The 21,795-nt window shown below is 37.7% G+C and overlaps 1 protein-coding gene across 7 annotated transcripts in view; it reads left to right on the forward strand.

The window, feature by feature from the left end:
* Nucleotides 1-21,795, forward strand: part of Csrnp3 (cysteine and serine rich nuclear protein 3) — a 202,714-nt gene that overhangs the window by 75,491 nt on the left and 105,428 nt on the right. Inside the window, exon 1 of one of the 7 annotated variants that reach the window (XM_052726304.1) lies at nucleotides 18,238-18,516. The exons of 3 other annotated variants lie outside the window; for them this stretch is intronic. The gene's annotated coding sequence lies outside the window, so the exon portion shown is untranslated. Of the gene's footprint in view, nucleotides 1-18,237; nucleotides 18,517-19,898; nucleotides 20,299-21,795 lie in introns of those variants that run through there. 3 more of the 7 variants (XM_052726301.1, XM_052726305.1, XM_052726302.1) reach the window with 3 other exon arrangements.

Genomic DNA, 21,795 nt, shown 5'->3' on the forward strand with positions numbered 1-21,795 from the left:
TTTCTGTTTCTTCTCAGTTTTCTCTGCTGCTACTTCACTGTGGTGCATGAGTCTCAGTCCTCAGATTATTTCTGCTACATTATGAGTTTGAAGCCAGTCTGTGCTACATAACACTTTGTTAAAAAAAAAAGATTTATTTATTTATTTATTTATTTATTTATTTATTTATTTATTTATTTATTTATTATGTATACAGTGTTCTGCCTACATGCTAGAAGAGGGCACCAGATTGAATTATAGATGGTTGTGAAGTACTATGTAGTTGCTGGGAATTGAACCCAGGACCTCTGGAAGAGCAACCAATGCTCTTAACCTCTGAGCCATCTCTCCAGCCCCACTACACGATATACTTTAAAAAAAAAAAAAAGATTGTGTGATAGCAAGCTGAATCCTGTAGCTGGGAGACTTTAAATATGGTCCTTTGTGGAAAACTTTTAATCTTTAGTTTAATCCTGGCATGAACTCTGTGACATGCATATAATGAGTTGGATACAATTCCCTATTTGATGCTGCCTCTTGAATTCATCATAGCTGTCTTAAACTTAGTGTGACCTAATCTGGATCCTTCATCTTACCTACTACTCAGAAAGCCTTGGCATCTTTTTCTAGCACCAAGTGCTAATTGCCCCACTCCATACTGGCACAGATGACAAGACCTTGGATCTGAAGCGTCTACTTCTCTCTTCCTGCTCACCTAACCCTCATCACCTGATTTTGACTTTATTTCTTCAGTTGGAACACACTATTTATTCGACCATAGTGTGATCCAAGCCAGCACTATCCTTTGTCTGAATGACTGTGATTGCCTCCTAACCCTTCGTGATTCTCTCCTTGCTCTCCCCCGTGTGTCCGGAAGACAGCGGACAGATGTCCGCTGAAGACAGATGGTTGCCTTCAACCTCATTCAGATCCTTTTCCTCCTCTCCGCAGTGGCTGTGCCACTCAGTCTAAAGTCCTTGAGGTTCCAGTGGCCTCTGCTGCTCCTTTCGCTGTCCAGCTACCTCATTCCTAACCCTTCACTTACCAGCTCTTCCTCAACAGTCTATCCTCTCCATTCCTTGTGAATGCCTCATTCTTCTGACTTGCAATTTCTTCTCTCTGAGCTACTCAGCAATCCAGATATTCTTGTGACCTACTTCCTCATCTCCTTCAGGGCACCGTTCAATATCTCTGCCCATGATCATGCTGTTTCGAGTTTGCTGAATGTTTCTTCTGTCTCCGTGCTCCATTCCCAATCCTCAGGCACCACCTCCAGTCCCCAAGCACTTCCTCCTAAACAATAGACATAAAATAATAGTCAATAGTTTGGAGGACCTATTTATTTACTCTATTTATTCCATCTCTACTTCCATTGGAATGCAAACTCCTTGGAAATATGAAAAAATATGCAAAAACATTTCTGTGCCCAAAGATTGCCTGAGATATGTACGTATTGAATGAATTTTTAGTAAATGAATGGAAATTTCTTTTCACATAGAGAGAGGCAGGTTGCAAAGCATAAGACTTAAATCATGCATCAGTAAGCTGTGCTACTGGGGTGCTAAATGGGCAACCTCACTTCTATGCACCTTGTTCAGCCCTTTCTCGTCCAAGCCCCTTACATGGTTTACGAAGTATCTTCATGCTTGATAGATAGAGTAGACTCAGCCTACCTAGAACTCCTGCTAATGGCAAAATTCTAGTGGTTTTCAAAGGGAGAGGAGTTCTTTTCCAATACAACTTGGGAAACAATGGGCTTATCTCCCCATTTTATAGATTCAGAGACTGATTCTTAATAGATGTGGCTAGACATTAGTCAGATAAAGGCGATTGCCTTTTCAGGTAGTTGGAACAGCATGTGTAGTACCATGGTAGTATAAAGTTGCCTCTTTAGTTCTCTATCACTGGGGAATGGGTTTTACAATGGTAGTCCAAGGCAAGAAATAGAGGCAATATGGCAGAGGCCTATAGGACCATGCTAAGCACCTAGAGAAGGCATCTCTTTGGTTGAGATTAGTTTTAGATCTCACATCTCCACGCACTGTGAAGAGGGAGAGCAAGGACTCAACCAGGGCCCAGATCCAGGTAAACAAGGCTAGACTAGTAACGCTGTGAGATGTGTCCAAGTGAGAAACACTTGGAGGAAATGTGATGATGGACAGTAAGAAAGTACAACTAGAGCCAGGGCAGGGCAATGCTGGGAGTGGCTACCAGTATCTTAGGATCAGAAAACAGGGATGATACTGCGGGCTAGGAGGGGGTGCTACACACAGGCATCTGGGGGGTATGTCTTCAGGTCACTGTTTCGAACACTGACTTTGAGATGCCCTAGGGAAACCCAAGTTGGTAAAACAAGTCTGCAAATCGAAAGGGCAGCAAAGAGGAGTACCCCTGGAAGAAATGAGTCCAGACTCATCAAAGCAACCAAGAACCAAAAGCTGGAATAATAGAAGACAAGTAAGGGAATTTAATGGGGATGAGGGAAGGGGATGAAATATAAAGACTAGGTCTTCAGAAACAATGAAAGGAGGCAGTATGCATTCTGGAAATGTCAGTTTCGAAGGAACTATTTTGGATTCATTGTAAAATGGAAAGGAGAGAGAAAATTACACTTCTCAGAAGCATGGGCTGTGAGGAGTAAAGCAATGGAGCAGTGTGGAGATAGCGGTGTGAGGAGAGCTTTGTGTTCTCTTCCAATTAAGATGAGGGGGTAGGATGTAGATGCTCTGACATTGTCCACTGGCTGCTCCCACTGACCCAGATTGCTAAAAGCTCTATCAGGTTGCCTGGTTTTTCTGTTCTCGCTAATCAGCATCCACTTCTTGGTCAGTGTTCAGTCACTGTTAAACGTTACTATATACCTTGGGAGACTGTAGGCTAAGAAAGAGTAGAAAAAGAAAGATTGACCTGTGGAAACGTGGCAACCTTTTAAAGCGCAAGGCTCAGGAACTCCAGTGAATGGCACAAATGTGTCCACGATGTGCTTTTGTATCTCCTTTAGACAGAATGAAGTGGTTTTTAAAACAAAATTTCATAACAAATGAAATTCAAATTTTATTGTGTATACATGAAAGTTTCCTGGAAGCTGGTCTAATCTATTTATTTACATAATTTACATATTTGTACCTTCATTTACGTACAGCTACTCTGACATTACCACAGAACTGGGTGGTCGCAACACCTGCCTTATGCCTTGTAAGAGCCTAAACTATTCGCTATCTGGCTTATTGCAGAAAGACCTGGGTGACCTCTGCTTTATAATACAACCCTCTCGAAAGGAGAGGAAGCGGCGGGGTGGGGTGGGGGGCAGGGGGCAGAAAATGGGCGAAGGTGGTGTCAGAGGTGTGCAAGGGAAGCTTATCCTTGGATTACAAAGGATGTTTCAGCCTAGGAAACCAGAGAAAAGGCTGAAAAGATTGCACAAACACAGGCATGTTCGTAAGTGTTGGAGGAGAAAAGGGAGGAGGGTCCCTCCCCCACCTCACCCCCAAGTAAGGTGTTGAACTGTCATTGATCATGTCATTGTAGAGGACAAAAACTGTCCTATTCATCTCCACCTTCCCACAGCCTTCAGCACATGGACTTTCAACCACTCTCACTAAATATTTAATTGAATCCCAGGTGAAACTCTATTATAAGCACATTCCTAGAAACCTCTGCCCTCAGGGCCTTGCATTTAATTCTCTTACTATCTAGGTCCACATTTATTAAAGTTTGATGTTATGTTTAGAGGTGTGAAGAAAATGGAAGCTGGCTTCTTACTTAGTTAATTTTCAGTTCACTAAACGGAGCCAATATAGTCAGAGAGAGAGTTAATAGTCTTATTAAAATTGGCCATTTTTATTTCAGTGTGAATGGTTTTATAAATCATTAAGGGTTTAGGAAACAGGTAATATTGAAATACAAAGTATTAGTGCAGTTTCTCTTTAAAAATCACTGACAATGTAAAAAAAAAAAATTAACACAAGAAGAGTTGCCAACTTAAGAGGGGAACCAAAAACCTGATACAGAACAAGAGGCAGGAGAAAACTCACTCGTTTTCCTTGGGCCACACAGAACTCACTCTTCAAGTGTGAATTGTAAGACCCCTGGGATGGCATTGCTCATTCACCGAAGCACTAATTAGTGTCTTACACTCACGTGTAAATATATTGCCAGTCTGGATCTTAAAAATAGCTGTTGAGTTATCTGAAAGTGTCACGAGTACTCTGAATGACCTGCTTGAGGCTTACCTTGTGTCTCGGCATACAGATTTCCAAAAGACTTTACATCACTGTTGAACAATTTCTTCAGCCTCCAGGAAGGATTATGCCTTAAACCACTCATTTAAAATGGATATTCACAGTAGAAACTATCTAGGAAAGAAATCCATCATCATCATTTAACAAAGGGGAAGTTTCCACATAAAATGATTGAGTTTGTAAGATACAAACACAAAATTACAGGAATATGTATAGATTCATCCCAAGTTCCCAGACAACTACAACGCTTAGTTCCCTAAAAAGTAAGTATTATATATTCACCTGAAAGTGCCAGTGATTTAAGTATTACTCATCTATGGTGAATTTGCAAATTAATTTCACAGTCAGTTATTTGGTGTCCATCATTCTCCCCAGCAAATCTTTTTATCTTCAAGGGAGTTGGCCCTGGATCACCTATAATGATATTCATCTTAGCATACCTTTCTTCATCATTAATCTGCTTGTAGACATAGATTGCTGAAAAGGATCCCCTAAAGCAGTGGTTCTCAACCAATGGGTCACGATACTCTGGCAAACCTCTGTCTTCTAAATGTTTACATTACGATTTATAACAGTAGCAAAATTATAGTTATGAAGCAGCAACAAAAATAATTTTATGTTTGAGGGTCACCATAACATGAGGAACTGTATTAAAGGGTTGAGGATTTGGAAGATTGAGAACCACTGCTCTGAAGTGACTGATAATAGAGCTTCAGTTCCTTGTGGCAGAGAATGTGTCCATAAACTACATAATAGTAACCTACCATACTACATAATAGTAGCCAGGCACATTTCCACACTTCCATGTCTTAGCCTGTAATCTACAAGCTCCTATGTCTCCTCTACAGTACAGCGAGGTCTTGCAGTAAAGAGATGTGTTAGAGATGGTAGAGGACAAAGGTTGGGGGACAGGAAGAGAGGGAGAGAGAGATTAACAGTTACATCTCAAAATGTATGTAATCCAACTAAACTAAAAGATCTGTGACAAAGAACAAAGAGAAAATATTAATTCTGCATTTATATCATCTTCTTGTTCTGTTTGCTGCATAGTGTGGCAAAAATGTTCATAATAATATTTAAAATGGACAGTCTACTTTTTAAAACCAACCCAAGATCCAAGTCTCTAAGTGGGTTCTATTACTTGTCTTCAGAACCTCATAAATTCTCTTATTATTTTACCTGGAAGTGTCCTCCAACTCAATGGTGCAGTGATGGACCTTTCACCTAAAGCTATTCCAAAGTGGGATTATAGGTGTAAGTGGGATATTACAAAGTTTACTCTAGTGGCAGAAAAATTACGCACTCTTGTCTCCAAAGCTACATTGAACAAGTCTGCTGCTGGCTTCTGTAGTGTAGGATGAAGCAGTTATTACTCCCACCAGCATTCAAGTCAACCACAGTGTTATAAACTGTCGGAACCCAGTGTTAGGGTTCAGCCCGGACCTATCGAAGGGTCCCTTGAAGGGAGAAGTGAGAAATTGAGAAATGTTAGATAGGAAAGATAGAAGTAGATGAAGAAAAAAAGATAGAGACACGGTATAGCTTTGGGAGGGCTCTGAGTCAACACCCAGCAGCTTTGAGTTTATTTCTAATGGGCTTTTTATACACTAACAAGGGAAGAGGCAAAAGACCTCCTCCTTTCCAGATCAAAGTACAATGTACAGCCAAGTGTAGACCCTTCAAAACACTTAGTAACCATGCCCCCACGGCAAAGCATCTTGTGATTAGGCCTTGAAGTATAACCATCCCTTTGCACCCTATTATGCAGCCTTGGGGAGCAACATAAACTCTAATTCTCTGACTTTGAGTCAAACCACAAGTTGGAATCATTGTGGGCTCCCACAATAAACACCATGGGATAATTCTCTGCCCATCACTCTCTCTCTCTCTCTGCTTTGTCCTATAATGTTTGTAGCTCAGCCGAGCTTTACACCATTCTCTGTCTGCCTGGAAGCCACTTGGCTCATCCTGAGGACTTCTGTCTCTCCCATCCCAGATGGCATCCACCAGGACTACAGAAAGAATAACAGCAAATAACATAGCATTTGATACCCAAGAGAGCTTCCTGTTTCAAATCCTTGTGACTTTTGGTGAGAAAGAAAGAAACACAGAGATAGGTACTTCAGAAAGCAGGGTCAAATATCTTCATATAAAATCGTTAGGTTCTCCATCACAGTCAATTAGATTTTTTTTTCTGATTATGTGCTTGGTTAAGCAGTTACTTCTTTAATCATTTGTCTTTAATCTTTCAAAAAATTAGATCTACTTATTTTATGTTTATGTGTATGGATGTTTTGCCTACATGTATGTATTTGAGCCATGTGCGTGCCTAGTGTCCATAAAGGCCAGAAGAGGGGGTCAGATTCCGTGGAATTAGAGTTGCAGATGGTTGTGAACTGCCATATGGGTGCTCGGAATCGAACCCTGGTTCTCTGCAATAGCAACAAGTGTTCTTAACTGCTGAGCCAACTGTCCAGTCTCATTGTTTTTAATCTTTAGGCCTGTTTATTTCAATAGTATTCATGATGAGGTTTGTCTCACTGAAGCTTACATTAGAAAGGCACACAGTGCTACCATTCTTTTATTTAAACTTGTCATCCAGTTGCACATAGCATATTTACGGACAGGAAACACGCCTTTAAGTACTGTACATGTGTCTCTCTTAAAGCAAATACTGTAATTCCTTATCCCCATGAGGATTTCTACCTGTCAAACTCTGTATTGAAAGAAGCTTTGTTTCCTGTGGTTGTTAAAAGGAAACTAACACTGATGAAAAGAACGTTAGTTGCAATAGGAAAGTGATCACTTGTCGTCCCTGTGCCTTGCTTCTGACTGGGAAGCTCAGTCAACGTCCAAGTGGCCCTTCTAACTTGCAGGACTACTTAAGGACAGAAGTAAATGTTTAAACCTCAAGAGAAAGTGTGAACCCATCGAAAGATGGGGTAAATTCATGTTGGGAAGCACAAACTCTGTAAAAAAACTCTGTGAAATGGGGCTCCTCAAGAGACAATGGTGGGCAACCCCTTTTTTAAATAGTCTCCAAGAAAAGCTTTTACTTTTCTAATTCTGTAACTGTTTTTCTGTGTTCTAGATATTCTTCAAAAAGTCATTTCAACTTTAGCTGTTTATGCACTGGGTCCAAAATAGACTGTTGATTTAGATTTCACTCTCTTTGCAAACACCCTCAAATCATATTTACTCCTACATGTTATTTTCTATAAGCTTAATGCCAATGTTTACAAAATCATTGTAATTGATGTCACAGTGGAATGTCTGTTGTTCCAGAAAATTTTCTCTAGAGCTGGACGTTTTAATATATTCTATAGCACACTCTGTCCTTTGCTTCCAGAGAAAAGAATCAACAGTATGAATAAAAAGAGTCCTATTTTAGAACATCCTCTCTTGTTTTCGGATCCAGCTCTTGTAGATTTGCTGGAGGAGGGGATTCTTCTCAATACCACTAGGCTCCATGGAAATTGATTCCCAGTGAATCTGAAGTACCGCTCTTCTCCATGTAATAGTTACCAACAGTTTTATTTAACATATGCGATAAACTTAAAGGATGCTTCCATTGACAGAAATACTAATGTTCTTTGAGTGACTTACGTACTGGCAGATGTGTTGCTGTGAAACATGTGAAGGCCTGTTAGAAAAGCTGAAATACCCCAAGATGTGTGCATATCTCCACTCAATACCCCGTGACTCCAAAGAGATTGCTAGGATATGATGCATGCAAAGTCACAGTGACTGTTTATGGGCTTGGGAACAGGTTGAAGCACATCTTTTTCTTATTTGAAAAAAAAAAAAAGAAGAAGAAGAAAGGGGGAAAGAGGTTGACAGTAAGATTGGTAGTGATGACTAGTGCCTGAGAAAAAGGTCCAAGAAATTGTATCAGTAGGAAAAATTTTTAACAAGGCTGAAAATGTGTTACCAGCTGTGGAGTGGCTGTAGGGAGGGAAAAACTGCAAGCCATCTTTTCCGGTGCAATCCTTGTAACCCTGTCGTTGGGGAGGAACAAGTGTTTGCAATGTTTCCAGCATTTCATCTGTTTTATTTAGACAAGTTTGGGAAACCCAAACAGGAAGCCAGGGTTAAACAATTCTGTCCTCTGAGCAACCTGACGTTTTACCAGCAGTATCCAATATCCTAAAGACATCTGTCTCGATGTTTGTGTGTGCATTTTGTTTGTTTCAAAATAGAAATTCCCAAGAACTTATTACTCAGTTTTCAGCACCTCTAATAGGCAAGTCTCAAGATGGGTTCTAAGGTTGTGAATACAAGTCAGGCAGGGCTCTTCACATAGACACCCCTGCTTCTGGGTGTTTCTAGAAATACAAATGCATTTGCATAATGTGCAGAGGAAGAACTCAACTAACGAAAGAAGAAATTACAAGAAATATGACCAGAAATTGTGAGAAATCAGATGACCAGACATCTTACAGTTACTACTGTACTGCCCTCTGACATGGGACTTCTAGGGTCTCCCTCTTATTTATAGCAGAGATGGATTAAGCAATGCACATTTTTAAAATGGCCCTCATTCTGTTGCCTGGGAAGCATTCCCCAACTATGCTGCAGTGATTGGTTCTTCTTCAGTATCAATTAGTAACTTTAACAGAACTCGCTGCCCGTTATGTGCAGCTTCAGAAGGCTTCAGCATCAGAGCTCCCTGGGATAGCAAGAAAGGAAGAGCTGCCCTCAGGAACTTCCACCTCCACGGCACTCTCCACGCATAAAGGAGAATGTTTTTACCCCAGGTCTTGTCGTGTTTTTATAGCTGTTAAATTGTAACTGGAACTACATAATGTCCAGCTATAGATTATTCTAAATTCTCAAGCTCTCCTCACTTAAATAAGTATCCTACTCTCCAGGTGCCCTGGCCATTTCCTCCCAACTTTCTTTTTGTGAAGGTACAACTTCTCTCTCTTCCACAGGCAGATCAACTACTTTATTGTCATGTGGCCCCACAGCCATCAGGAGTGGGAGTCACTGACTTCTTTGTATACCATATTCAGTCACCCTTTTCATCCCTTCAAACTCTGGGAAAGAAAAGGCACAGTGGGCACTAAGCTGCTTCGCAACACCTGTGAGGTGAATTTAGCCAAACACCCTGGTGTTTGGTTACTTGTAGAAAATGTTAAGGAGGAATGCCCATCAATCAAAAGCAATCAGGTTTATAGGGAGCCCAGTGGACAACAATATTAAGCTTCAAATCTAGCCTAAGGATGGAGTGTTGGTGTCCGGGGTCAATTTCTTTCATTTCTAAAAGCTTAAATTTACAGCAATTGAAACTGTTTAAAGGCACATTTCTGATTTTTAAATGCTTTTCTTACTAAGATAATTTTAGTGAGTCGAACTTCAACAAAATAACAATTTGAATATTGTTTCATTTTATATTGCATTAATAACAATTAAACTAGAAAAGTATAGAAAAAGTCCAAGTAGAAAAAAACCCAAAACTATACATTGCTTCATTCCAAGAGATCACTTTTTTTAAAAAAAAAATTGATTTGGATTTGATTTTTTTTACTTAGTTTATGCCTGCATATTTAAAACACAGTGATCCCTCAGTATTAATGGAATACTCTGGTACCTAACTTTTGACAGCAGTATGTGGGCTGCTGTAGAACCTTGCATAAAATGGTGCTATATTTACACAGGACCAGCCTGCATACTCCTATACATACTGGATCATTTCTAGATTTCTTATAATACCTAATACAATATGATGCTATGCAAATAGTATTTAGGGAGCAATTACAAGGAAAAGAACCTGTCCAAGTTCAGTCCAAATGAATTTTTCCCTAAGTGTCTCTGTGTTTTGTAGGCTTCTGTTCACGTGGACCAGTGGATACAGAGAGCCAATTGTACTGAGACCAGCATGTATATTGTTTTGTGCTCGTTCATAATCATTAATTCTTCTATGTTCCTCTCCAGTTTTCTTTTATGCACACTAGTTGTAATAATATCTACTATACTTATGGTAATTTTTGACATCAATTTTTCCTCTATAAACATTTTTATTATCTACGTACTCATGGCTGTAGTTTTAATAGTTATCTGATACTCTACAGTATGGAGAATATATTTTAAATATACTTGCATGTTTCCAATTTTTAACTATTATAAATGTAGTGTATTCAGATATCCTTGTATTCAAAAGTACGTTCTTCTTGTCCATTAAATTTTGCTGTTTCTTGATTAAATCTTGCTGTCCATTGATTCCAAGATTTCTAAACTATCATAATTGGACTGATAAATGTAAGCATAGGCTTCCACAGGTCAAAGTTGTAGTGTATAAATATAATATAACAAATTTGTTAGACCGTGAGTGGCCATGAACAGTAGCAATTATAAAGCCTAATATCATCTTACTCATTTTTATTACACGTTCCGTAGATAATCATCAGGAATTAAAGAGGTAAAGATGGCCAACAGGCAGTAATAATATCCATGGTGGTCAGCTAAATGCACCAAGGTACAACATACATCATGCTCTCCTAGGATGTTTCCCTTCTGCTTTCGTGTTCTATACATGTGACTTTATATTTCCATATAAAATCTAGGAATCACAAATGAATGAAGAAGTGATAATTGTCTTTCTGAGACTGCTTCAGTTTAGTCACTGTGATTATCTCGAGTTGCATCCATTTTCCAACACCCAACATAATTTTGTCTTTATGGCAAAAATAATCCATTGTATATGCGGCACATTTGTTTTCTAATCATTCCTCCACCTAGTCTAGCCCCATGGCACAGCTTTTGTGAATAGTACTGTAATAATAACACTGGTGGCAACTATTTCTGTGATATACTGATGTATAATCCTACAGGTAAATATCCAGGAGTGGTAGAGGAATGACATACAGTAGATCTATTTTTAGGTTTTTGAGGGATCTCTATGCTGAGTGCTCAAGGAGCTAGAACAGTTTGCATTTCCATCAGTAATATGTGAGGGTTCCCTCTTGCTAATGTCTTCACCAGGATTTATTGTTAAAATGAACACATTTTATCAGTTTTGTTTATAAGGTCATTGGTTTTCTTCAGTGTCTTGTTGGTTTCCCAAATTAATGTAAGTGAAAAAAGAAATCTGCAGTTTAGACAGACTTCCTAAATTAAATACCACATGATCTAACATTAAGGAACAGACATATTCCTTATCCATATGTAGCATATTTGTGGCTCTAACAGACACACCCCAGTATCAGAAGGCTGCATAATTTCTTTCCCCCATAAATAAAACCAAGAGCCAAATACACTTGGATTGTAGTTTCATGTAATGGTGCTCTCTGATAAAAATAGACATGAATAATGAATACTAAATAGGAACCTGACTGTATGAACAAGAAAGAAACTGCGTGCTTCATACCAAGCAGCCTACCACTAGCATTAGTAGCCATGGAAGTAAGCTCATTAATACAGTTGCCTAAAGGAGAAATCTAATTTACCCCTTGTATTTATTCAGGTTGTAAGTTAATATAAAGCATGGAAGTGGATTTCTTGATCAGGAGCATGGTTTTAATCTGCCTAAGCTACTTTTATATAATAGTGTCTTGTATTGTCATCACAGTTATGTTTAATTGATGCCATTCTAGATCTGATGTGTTGTGGAAAAGGCAGCCTTTTTTTTTGTTCATTCTTAATCTTTGATAAAGTCACTAGGAGAAAGTCTGCATTCTTAACAGTTAGCTATGATGGAACCAATTGGTGTCTCAGTAATATATTTTGTCGGCAAGCTTCCCCTGCCAGGTCTGTGTACTGAGAGACCAAGATGGTGTCTTCCACCCCTTATAATCCTGTCCTCTTGCCTGATGCATGGAAATGGCTGAAGTATAGCATTGAATAGCTCTACATCTGAGTCTCTTGTATTTTTAACCTTGGTTAACAGTATCACCATTTTTATTTCATAAATTAAAAACCGGGATGTAGAGTTTTCTTTCCTTCATCCACAGTTTGAGTGTCTGCCAATTTGCTCATTGCCCAGTCTTTTTCCCTACCCTGAGACCACCACCCTATTCATTCAGAGCTTTATATCTTTTTTTCTGAAGTAATTTAACCATCTCCCAGGTTCTTTCTCCAATTCTTTCTTTGAAAACTTTCCAGATCTTCTTAAAAACAGCTATCTTGTATGGCACAGACTGTTGCTAAGAGGGCTTCCAAGAATCTCAATTGCAAATGCTTGGTCCCACCAGATTGAAGGTCTTTAGACTGGCTTCCTCAGTGTTCCTCACAAGTGCATCAGCCATTCCTCACAATTACGTCACCTCTTCTACAAAGGCCATCGTGACAAGGTACCATGCCTAGAGCCAGGCTAGAATAGAACTTAGACTTCCTTGACTGACTGAGCCACTTACCCAGCCTGGGCCTCAGTTATGCCAACTATAAAAAAGAGATGCTTAAGAAAACTCCTTCATGGACTTGCTTCAGTGGTATATGTGAATTAATTATTGATTATAAAGCCTTTTCGTCTGCATTTGGTAACTACTAAGTGATTTTAGATAATATTGTCCACTCTTTATGTCTTTATGTTCTTATGCATTCTTCAATTACAAAATATCTTCATCATCCTTCTACTAACTCTTTGCATCTGTTTCTGTATGTAGATGGCAAACCACTTAGGTCACTGCTACACTGTTTATCTCTCTTAACATGTCAGAACGTAAAACTCAGTTCCAAATATTGATAGACAGTGAATATAAAATAGATGCTCCCATTACATCTGCATCTGCTTCTATATTTGCATCAATGACTCCATATAAATAATATACCAGGATTGTTTCTGTATGTATCCATTATAAATACAAAAAAGATTTATTTGATTGGCCAAGTATTTGTGGGTTTGTGGTAAGGAAAAAAAAACAACACAAAACAAAAACAACAAAACACAACAACAACAAAAATCTCTCTTTCTCTTAGTCTTGACTCCAAAGAAGTTTTGTGGCGTCTTTAGTTATGGTATATAAACCCTGTTGACATGAAAAATCCATCTATTCTAGTCCATTGTTCCTTTTATTTTCTTTTAACTGTTCAGTTCGTGGTTGATTTTTAGGTTGTACCATTTAATTCCATATTTGATTTTGTCCCAAGTTAGGTATCTAATTCAGCCTAAGAAGAGATTACTATAGCATTGCTGATGGCCACTATGACATGAGTGTATCCTTTGTGTTCCTGGGAGGTTTGCTTCATTTGGTCTTTTCTCTTAACAAATGTTGTTTTCTAATGCCTTTGTGGGAATAGAAGGAAGGGTCGGGGGAAATCTGGACACTTCATTCTTTGGGTCACTTTGCATGTGGATTTCTTTGCAGTCAGGTTCAGATGATTTATGTTCCTATTGTAGTCTCTGTAGTAGTAGTTATAGAGCAACTCCAGCCATTTAAATGGTGTCCTTCAGAGTGTCCATTCACTGGCTGCTAAATTTAACATCTGTTGCTTTCGTAGTCTAATGTGCAAATACAACGAAAAGCCACATAGATAAAACACTACATTTCTTTGCTTTGACCGGTGGCAGTGGGTGGGATATGTGTTAGCCAGTATTTCTGTTAAGTATGTTGAGCCTAACTTTTCATTATCAAAATTACATTTTTCTTTTCTGCCCAACCAGAACGTATTCTTTCCCCTCTGTTAGCCCCTCCCTGGATGATGAAATCATACAAAAGAAAATAACATAAATACTGTCATGTGTGTCCTTTATTCAAGAGAGGTTGTTTCCACCTCCCAAACATGTTAATATTTGACATTAAACATTTTCACATTATTTGAAAGTTGACACTCTGAGGGCAGCACAAATCAAAATATGTGAAAATTACTGAACATGACAAAGCTAGCTTAATTAGTGTTCTCTAATCTGGTTGGGACCTGTAGCTTAGCCATTGGACCATTAGCTTTTGAAGCCATAAGTGAGGTCAGAGGCTTGTTTATCTCACCAGGTTTAAGATTCCATCTTGCTGCCTCCCAGACTCTCTTCTCCTCTTGCCTCAGTTATCACCCCTAGTTCAAGCTCACTGTTTCTACCCACACGTTGCTGCTGGTACAGTACTCTATGGAGTACTACCCAATGGCAAAACTGTCTTCTTTGCCGGTTACTCTGACCTTACAGCAACACATATACAACCAGAAATATTGTCCTCTCAAGCTTCATGCTACTCAAAGGGGCCACCATCTTTCTTCTTTTGTCTTAACTTTTGAACACTTGCCTATATGTCCCATCTCACCAAGTCAACTCAAGTTTCCTGTTAGCATAGTTTATAAAGCTTTGCCCTTGTCTCCGTGTATTCTCCAAAGTGACATTTATGTAATCATTCCTTTTCTCCCAGAGAGCCTATGGGGGGCTTTTCAATCATGGCAGACATGGGGTAACCAATTCCCTTACATAGTGGCTCAGGGGACTTGGAGTGTTTCAAGTTGAAGCTACTGTTTTTTTTAGGATCTATCCTTTCAATGTTCAGAATATCACCTTTGCAGACTACTGAAAAGAATTCAGCAGAGGCAGCACTAAGGGAAGGTAAAAGAGTGAGGCTGTACTTTTTTACTAAAGAATAGTGAAGAATTTGCATCTTATACATACATAACTTTATTACGAAAGATTTGCTTTTTCTTTTAGATCACCATCTGAAAGAAAATTTTTCAATGGGCTACTTGATGAATTCTTTTATATTACACCAATATATTTCTGATTTTAATAGGGAATGTCAACATAAAGAAATTATACTGATTTGACATAAAGTACATACTAAATTGATAAGATGTTTAAAATTGAAACAATGTCCCCATGTCCCCACCTTTCTATCATATTCTCTATAGCAGTTTCCTTATTTACTTTCTTTAAGGTAGAGAGACTCTGATCTTCTTGAGAATAGTTAATATTTCACTTTTATATCCCTAGCAACTGTCTCAGAGCATGAGACATGGTAACTTCCAATGAATGTTTGTTGAATTGGACTCACTTATTCCTGGATTTTTAAGCTGATATGGTGAACTTACTGACTTCCCAGAGTAGGCTGGGTGGAGATGAAGGGCAATTCCATCAAGGGAGAAATCAACACGAGGTACTGGGTAAACGCCAGATAATACAACCTTGAAACACAAACACTCAGGGCAGTAAGTCTTCCTGTTCAGTGGATCATCCTTTGAGCAAAAGTCTATGCCTGTGTTACTTCAGAAGCCAGGAAGCAAACGTCTCATATTCTCTTTGATAATCTTTGCCTATTTTGAAGGAAAAAGTATGAAACTAAATGATTCTATGATGTCATTTTTCCTTCAGAGGAAAGTTAATATAAAAAGAATTAGTAGTAAGAGTTGAGCTATCTTTTTCCACTTCACAACTCTTAATATCATAAATTAAGACATTAACTACTCTTGAATACAATTTACTGTTTTAAGCTGTGATCTTGTGTTTCTCTGTCAATTTCAAATTTGAAGCAGTCTTGGCTGATGAAAGTTTTATGTAAGCAGAAGCACCATTGTTTCTTGTGTGATGTGAGAACCTCTGCTGGAGTTCTCTTGCTGTGTTGCAGACAGAGAATTCCAGAATTTTGAGTGGAATGATACACCTATTTTGTAATTTGTGTTAATCATGAGGCAAGTTTCTGAGATTTCAAATTACTTCTTAAATGCTTTCCATTTTTTTATACATTAGACAAAGATGATCACTTCCTCCAAAAATCCTATTTGTATTTGATATAAAAATAATTTAATAAAATTATTGTAAGCAGTTATTAAAATTTTACAGCCTATGTTTTCTTACTCTTAATATTAATTGCCAGTGATTGGTTAAGTCCAAATTGGAGAGTTGAAACAAGAAGTATTACTATGTATTTCAAGGCTGGCTCACCAAAAAGGTATTTTTTCCTGGTTTACAGACTTGGAAATTAAGGTATCACATGCTACAATAACTTACCAAGGTCATTTAAGTCATTAGTAACCTGGATTATTACTATTGTGTGATCTATTCTTCCTCTTTCTAGTTCTCTCTGGCTCTAGCATCTACCTTTAATTTTTTTTTTTTGTCCACATAAATGATTTTATCAGGCTTTTACGTTTAACATATTGTGTTGCTAGTCTTCTTATCAGAATGTCTTCTTTTTTTCTAGGCATTTGTTTCTAGTTATTTTAATATTGATATCACTTAATCTTTAGTTCTTATATAATTATTTCTTTTCATACCTATACACAACATTCACACAGACATGGATTTTTTTCCCTCCTCCCTCCCCGCTCTCTGACCCCCAGAACCACCAAAGGAACTCTGAAGGAACTTGATTTTTGACAGGTTCCTTCCTTCCACTTGGCAGCCATTTTATCTCACTGTTCTGAAGGGACACAGTAAGGGCAAAAATGGCCGCCTTTTGTTTGTTTCCTGGTACATTAACATGGTGAGATCATCCAAGGTATTCACTAAAAAATAGGAACCTCTCAGAATCCAGCCGGGGTACGATACAACAGGAAACTTTCCTTTCCATCTTTATTTATGGCCCAAGATTCTGTATCTTTAGTGCAGCTCTCATTGTAGAGGGAAGATGAACATGGGTGGTGTTGAACAAATGCTGGAAAATGTTGACCCTTAACGTGTATCTCGGTATTTCTTTCATGCTAAGAAAAACCTATTCCTTAAGCCATGGAACATTCCAAATCAATGGTAATCCTTCAAATAACATAAAGAAAAATGTTAAAAATTGTTTTATTTAAGTACTTCTTTTTAATCACACTGATTTATTCTGCATTATTTTTTAAGTTTAGCTGACAAAATGTTTACATTGTAATTCTTTTCTTTTAAAAAAATAAGAGTTTATTGGTTGAAGGTTGATGTGAGTATGTGTATATTGATAAACTTATGAATGTATGTATGTGTACCTTCATTCTTTTTAAAATCCAGGACTGACATTTTTATAAAGGCCATTGCAATGCACTGCATGTCTATATAATGGTGCATGAAATTTATTTTTCTGATTATGTTATGATGCTTCTGGCTTTTCCTTCTGTGATCTTCGCTGAATTTTCATGTATTTGCCATAACATAATTACTGAAATTTGTGAGTGAAAAGCTTTCAAATACCAATTCAAGGCAGGCAGACTATCAACAAAATAGCCCATAAAATATATGGAATGTTTAATCAAATTCTATTAATTAAATAGGTTTCTTTTTTTTTTTTATTTGAAGATCCGTAATTGATTTTCAGATTTTGAGAATTTATTTTTGGAAAGATAGTGTGATTGTGTTCAGACATACATAGTTCACGTGGATTAAAACAGTATCTAAGCAGCTAAAGGTTCCTGTAATGTAGAGCCATCATCTCTAGAAGTACTTGTTAGCACTAAACTCAGATAAGGTAAACCATATGCTCTACTGAGGTGAGCTGTCAAAAACAAGTTCCTGCGATTTCAAGAATTAGCATGAACCGTCTGTTCTTTAACTTGAGGTCCCCATTGTTCATTGTAGTCCGCTGCTCTAGGAACGTGTCATCTTTTGAGAAGATAAATTAATCACCTACCTCATTTATATACTTCAATAAAAAGAGTCAAACCCTCCTGTCCTCCTTATCAGAAAGGATTGGTTTTTCTATTTTTATTCACATATAGTATCTTTTAGTGAGGAGGATTTTACTGGAGGAAATTGAGAGGGAAGCATCACCCAGCCTTTTAGTGGGGGTTGGCAGGACCAAGAAAAGAAATAGCTGCAATGAAAAGGTTAAAATGTATTGTAAGTTGGTTTGTTAGAACAGGCCTCTTCCATAATATTTATACAACACTACTTTCAGAAACATGAGGTAGGAAAAGGCTTGAGCAAGTTTCCTCCCCATAAACTCTTATTCAACCTCCAATTAACATAAAATCTAGCTCCCCCTTTTTTTAATGGCTATGGCAACATTTTCAATCATAATGAAACCTTAGGTAGGGATTTCCCCAAATTGTGCTACGTTTGTGTCTTCGGGCAGTTCCCTGATCTGTTATTTCTTCCTCAGCTGATAAAAATACCCACAGACACAGTGAAGTCAGGGGCACGCCTGCCTTTCTCAGACAACTCCATGTGATCACATACAGGCAGCCTCACGGAGGCTGAGGCCGTACAGCAAGCAGTAGGTAATGAGTCTTTGTGCGAGAGAAGCTCTGGTCTCGGAACAATAAAGCATATGGTACCAGCAATAAAACACGGCGGGGCTGGGAAATGTAAGAAGATGCCACTGAACCAGGAAGAACGGTGCCTTCCGTGATGCTGACACGTACTATGTGATGATAATCAATTGATTTTGGATTCTAATGAATAAAGAGTGCCAGGACTCGTCTACAGCTATTTGAACAGGTCGGTGATTTTTATAAATCCCCCCCCCAACACTTCCTTGTATTTGATTGCATTTAAATTAGGTTGGTCTAATGTGTGTTTTGTCTTAAACAACAACTTTACAAGGTATTTGTAATGTGTAATAAGAAGGATGCATTTGAATTGAGCCAGCAAGATTGAATTTTTGATGTAGTCCAATATAACAGAAATGCTGATGTTATTATATTAAACTGAAAAGTTACTTATTCTATTCAAAAATGTAAAGGTTAGAAAAATTTCATTTAATAATTTCTAATACTTTAGCTATGCAGAAATATATAAAGCAGAATGGCTAATAAATAGCTGGTATAAAAAAAGCTTTACTTTTTTATATTAAAAAATTCTGTATTGCCTTAGCTTATATTTCTTATAGAAGAGGAATCACTCAGAATTTGCTAGTGTTTTTCAGTATACAGCAAGATATTTATGTAAAATGTATAATTTTTAAAATAAATTTTAAAAGAAAAATTTTAAATAATGTTATTGAAAGATATATATTTATACTTTTGTAATATGTCCTTACTAATATTTATTTGCTTTTTATAAAACCTTTTGTATAATGAAAACCTTTTATATAATAGATGTTAGTTATGAATATATGAAGAAAAACAAATTAACTTAATTTTAAAAACAGGATTGGATTAATCATTGGATTAGCCAGTATTCCCACTGGTTCACTATTTCAGAAAAGGAAATATATGTTTTTGTGGGTATTTATAAAATACCTGCACACGTAATGTTTATCTGGAAAATAACCAGCTCTTGAGTTTAAGGGTAATAGAGAAGTTTGTATTTCAAATAGACAGATTGCTGTGTGTACGAATCCGAGGCCAGGAGCAATCCTAACAGATAAAAGCTCAGCACTCAAAATCATTGGAAAAGACAAGCACTACTGTGAGGTGACTCTTCGGATTGAAATACGCAGTTTAACTTTGCTCTACGTTTTTACTGCTGTATCGTTTAAAGGCGTCCTGGGACCTAAATTCTTTACAATTAATTTTTGGGTACCATTTAGGATGATGATCTCTAAGACGCTTGGGCACATTTAACATTTTTCAGAATTACTAAAGTGACGGCATCTTATGTGTATAGTGCTTAATGTAAATTGATGTCTGTAAATGTTGTTTAAACCGCCACAACAAAAACACCCCATATGCCTGATTATGCATGCGATACATATTACACTTTAAAAAAAAAAAAAAAGAGCCATGTCTCCAAAACAAGAGAAGTTAATGACAATTTAAAATTGGCCTTCCACACGTATTTAAATGAAGTATTTGACTATTTGGGTTTCCTTGGTTACCAGAGTCGCTGCAGACAGCTTCTTATGGTGGCGAGACGGTAAACAAGTAGCTTAAGACGGAAACAGCCGCTAAAATCTTTCATCCATTAACGGACCTAGGGGGTGTGATGTTGACAGCCTGGTGAAGCATGCCCACTCCCCATTGCGGGTTCGGGTGCTCCGGGATGCAGGTACCCTGGCTGAACCGCTGCTCCACAATTTCTTACCCAGCATTCCGCTTTGGCTGCTGGAGCCTTGCCTGAGCCTTATGCAAATGAGACCAGCACAGGCTTTGACTGCAGAAGAGGAGGGGGCAGAAGGGAGTTCAAAGGTCACGGGGCTGGCTGAAAGCTGGATCAGTTGCCTGGAAAAAAAAAATGTATCCTGGGCTTCTGCAGCCGTGCTTTGCAGCTGTTAAAGGAAGTGCGCTTTATTTCTGAAGATTTTACAGCGTGTGCCGGAGTCATTTAAAGCGCATGCAGGTACGATGACATTTCGCGATGCGCCTGATTTTATTTCTGTTGAAGACACTGATGGTGATTGGTTATTTAAATTCACTGTAGCAGTTGGCAGGATGCTGCTGGTTTCCAGGCACCCCTTGCTAGTTTCTTCTTATTATTATCATTATTCTTTTTCACTCCTAGCGTTTCTCTATTTGGGGTTTTTTGTTGTGATGGAATATTTCATGAGAGAAACAGTTGGGCTTGGGTCTCTGAATAATTCTGTCTTTTGGGTATGTGTTGATTTTGGAGAGCTATCTGGTTGAAATATCTAGATAAATATTAACACTTAAAACTTTCAGTGGGTTTTTTTTATTTTTAAGGAAATATATTTTAAATAAGAACTGAGTTCTAGTCAGCCTAAGATTTTTGTGAGGTATGTGGGATTAAATAATGGAGTTCTTTTGTTCACAGCTGCAAAACACCGTAAGGATAATTTTAAGAAGTTATGTTTTTATTTTAAGGCAGGGTTTAGTTTTGAGAAATTTCACTTTCTGTTGCATTGTTAAAAATATTACTTAAGAAGTGATTACTTATTTGGGGTTTAAATTCCTTCGATGCCTTTCATTTTTCTAATTGTTGTTAAATCTCATTGGACTTTTTAGACGTTACATATATTTAACACATTCAGCTTCCTATGTCTTTTCCTTTCAGTTCAATCAGGATCCTAAGGGGATCCTCATAAATGTCATAGCAGGAGGAAGCCTCCCTCCCCCCACATACACTAACATCACACTTTCGTAAAATGTGTGATTACATCATAGTAAATCTGCCCACACCAAACAAGTGTGTATTCACATTTCTTGTTCACACTGCTTTTTAATTTTCACACCATTTTTTTAAAAGTAAACCTAAAACAGCACAATCCAACTATGTTCATCCACTTCATTAAATTATATAAATGTATCAGTTCAACAGTTGCAATGTTGATGAGAAAAGTATGCTATTTTCATTTGCATATACTGTGTATCTGTCTGTATTACAGGTTGTGTGTGTGTGTGTGTGTGTGTGTGTGTGTGTGTGTGTGTGTGTGTGTGTTTTGGAAAGGATGCAAAATAGGCATTTAGCCATGAAATTACTGCTTTATGTATCCATATTTATGTAAGAAGTTTTAAAATGAAATTTATAAAGCTTATATGTAAGGAGCTAGTACATATTTAGAAAGACAATTATTTTCTTTGCACTTAGAACAGGGAGTTAATTTTATTACAAGGATTAAAATGGGCTAGTGTGGCAACAGTATCTTTCATCTAAAATGAGGAGCGTTTGAGTGGAGCAGACCAAAACAGGAGTGCGTGGACATTTAATCAGTGAAGGACAGTTACTTCAAATATTTATGAAATTCACTTTTTAGTGGTTATTCATTGCCACATTCTCACTCTTTATCACTCATTGGGGACATTATGACATTTATCCAGGACACTGAGTTGAGTTTATGAAATGGAATTCATGTTTTTGTTTTTAAAAATGCAAAAATTG

This window comes from Peromyscus californicus, unplaced genomic scaffold, assembly GCF_007827085.1.
Source record: "Peromyscus californicus insignis strain IS unplaced genomic scaffold, ASM782708v3 Scaffold_7__1_contigs__length_154581171, whole genome shotgun sequence".
In the NCBI taxonomy this organism is placed as follows: Eukaryota; Metazoa; Chordata; class Mammalia; order Rodentia; family Cricetidae; genus Peromyscus; species Peromyscus californicus.